A 2,889-nucleotide genomic window follows, 5' to 3' on the forward strand; every position below is an offset into this window, starting at 1 on the left:
CCTTCCCTTCCCTTCCCTTCCCTTCCCTTTTCTGCAGCCATCAAAACAATCGCTTCTCAGATTGTTTGGTCTTGTGGGTGGCAGCACGTTTCCTTGGCTCAGAGCTGTAAACAACCTTCAATAATATGGATAGTCAGAAAATATGTCAAATTTGTGCAGCTGCCCCGAAGGAGAAATTACTCAGTAAGAGAGCACGGTTCTTTTGGTACCCTTGCAAGATCCCTGTGTCGGTTTGTTTGTTTGTATGTGAGGCCTGCATATTCACAGACAAGTGGTGCAGAAGCACAGACATGGAAAGCTGGCCTGAAAGCGCCAGAGCATCTTAGATGTCATTAAAAAACAAAAACAAAGAAAAGCTGCTAGTCCTTAGCAATGTGGACAAGAAGCTTGTCATCAGAGAGTCTTTCCTGGCATCTGGCCTGCCTGATGAAGATATGTTTGGTTCTCTTGAGCCTTTTGAAGTATTTTAGGTAACCAACCCCGCCCCCCTCAAAAAAACCAGCCCTACAAGTTCCTACATTCCCCACAAACCAGTGACTTCTTTCCAAATGGAATCATTCCTGGGAAAGCTTACAGCCCTGGAATTTCTTACCACTTGACGAAGTCCTGTAGACCTAACAACACCAAGTGGACTTTATTCTATTTTAATTTTGCCAGTTTCTTTCCTTTTTTCTGTTTGCAACAATTGTTGTGCTAGGGCTGCAGTCCTAGTATGTTTTTATTTAAATAAAAAATTTCAACCTAAAAAAAAAAAATCAACCTAAACTACTTTCCCGGGAGTAAAAACCCATGGAAGTGCTCAAGAGAGCAAAGGAAACTGCTGAGCAGGTTGGAGGATCCGTGAATGGCTCATAATTCATAAAAGCTACTGCTCTTTAGAAGGCCAGATCGTGAAGATGAAGCTCAAATACTTTGGCCACCTAATGAGAAGGAAGGACTCCCAGGAGAAGAGCCTAATGCTGGGAACAATAGATGGCAAAAGAAGGAGGGGGCGGCAGAGGATGAGGTGGCTGGATGGAGTCACTGAAGCAGTCGGTGTGAGCTTGAGTGGACTCCGAGGGACAGTGGAAGACAGGAGGGCCTGGAGGAATGTTGCCCATGGGGTTGCGATGGGTCAGACACGACTTTGCGACTAACAACAACTGCTGATCTACAGTCCCATCCCATCAATGTACCCGTAGATGCAGCTTTCTGAGCATCCCATCCCTTTAGCTTTTCAGTGCAGGATGGCCGGGAAGATCAACTTCATTCCCACACAGCCTGTTGGGCAAACCAGTTGACACCACAATGAGGCTGAAAACTGGGGCCCCTCCACTGCACTGGTGCAGCTGATGGGAATGGAAGGTGGGCAGGGGAAAGTTCTCTTCTTCCATCAGCCACTGATCAGAGAGGAGAGCTTTTCCCTACCTGGAGGGCGAGATGGGACGAAATGAAAAACGGAGAAGACGCCTGTCTGTCAGATGGCCCCGCTAACCACACGGCTCTCGTGTGAGCGATCCGTTCTGCTGCGAGCCGCTGTCTCTGTGTCGCCGTGTTTTGTTTTCTCTTCCTTCCTAGCTCAGACCTATAAATAGCCATCACAAGATGGGAAATAGCAGCTCCCTGCATGGATGTAGATTTACAGCAGGATCCGCTCCTGCCAGCTCTGGATAGGCAGCGTGCCCACCGCCGCCCAGCGGTCCCCACGGCCTTATCTGATCGGCCACCAGCTTCGCCTCTGCTTTTGTTTGGGGCCCTTTTGTTCAAAGTGCAGCAGCTTTTTGCTTCTCTTTGAAACTGGGGGAGAGGGGGAGGCCGGGGCTGTCATGGCGCTTCAGATAGGACGCTTTGGATGCTTCGATAACAAGATAAGAAGCGGCTCTGTGTGTGTGTGGTTGGCAAGACCAGAATATATTGCAAGGATGCTGCTTACATGCGGAGAAGAGCTGCCGACGGGATCGGTTTGCGCCAGGCGGCCCGGCCCGAGCTTTGTAGTCCCTCTGCCGCACGCAAGCCTCCCGAGACTGGCTTCCCAAGATCTTCCCTGCGAGGGCAGCTCGGGCTCGTTGCCACAAGCAGCGGGATGAGGAACGATAAAGCCGAGCTGCAGAGGCGCCTGTGCTTTGTTTGGGGTTTGTGATACCTTCGGGGACAATACACGAATGGAAGCATCTGGAGAGCAGGTGGGGTGGGAGGGTCAGGGCAGCCTCCCAAACCAGATCTCCAGGTGTATTGGACTCGTGACCCCATAATCCCCATCCCCGTGACTGGCGGAGGGCTTTAAGCGGGGATTTCACAAATTCATGGAGAAGGCAGACCATGGCTGCTAGTCACATAGAAGCATAGAATCGTGGAAGAGTCGAGTTGGAAGGGGCCATGAAGGCCATCCAGTCCACCCCCTGCTGTTGCAGGACACCAAGTCACACCAGGTGGCTGCCCAGTTTCTTCTTGAATGCCTCCGGTGTGGGAGAGCCCCCCACCTCCCCAGGCAGCTGGTCCCACTGCTTTCACGATGACTATCTGTATGAAAGGCCATATTCCTCCCCAGTGCTTTTTGTGTCATAGAACGCACCAGAACAGAGTTCCGACACCTTGTTTTGACAGATTTTCCAAGTAACTTTTGAAAATTTGATGTTTGGTCCACGCGGATTTGAATCGCCCTGTCGAGCGTAGCAGGTCGGCGGCAAAATCATTAAAACGGTGCGTGCGGGCTGCTTGTGTGTCGAGTCCACTGCATGCGTACTTCGTCCGCGCTGGTTGTGAGGGTGCTGCTCGGCTTGCGATTGGTCGTGTGGTCGCGCGCTGAGTGCTTACTGCAGGTGGCAACCGTTACGTTTCGTTACGCAACTGACGTATGTGGGGGTGTGTACAGTGATTGACTACGTGCAAAAGGTAAATAATTTCATGAGT

The 2,889-nt window shown here is 51.0% G+C and overlaps 1 long non-coding RNA gene across 1 annotated transcript in view; it reads right to left on the bottom strand.

Moving 5' to 3' along the window:
• The window catches only part of LOC123027608, a 3,650-nt gene extending 2,122 nt beyond the window's left edge, over positions 1-1,528 (bottom strand). Inside the window, exon 1 of the long non-coding RNA XR_006415534.1 lies at positions 1,408-1,528. This is a non-coding gene — a long non-coding RNA (uncharacterized LOC123027608). The remainder of the gene's footprint in view (positions 1-1,407) is intronic.
• Between the last annotated feature and the right edge of the window lie 1,361 nt (positions 1,529-2,889).

Source organism: Varanus komodoensis, unplaced genomic scaffold, assembly GCF_004798865.1.
Source record: "Varanus komodoensis strain SLA01 unplaced genomic scaffold, ASM479886v1 scaffold33, whole genome shotgun sequence".
In the NCBI taxonomy this organism is placed as follows: Eukaryota; Metazoa; Chordata; class Lepidosauria; order Squamata; family Varanidae; genus Varanus; species Varanus komodoensis.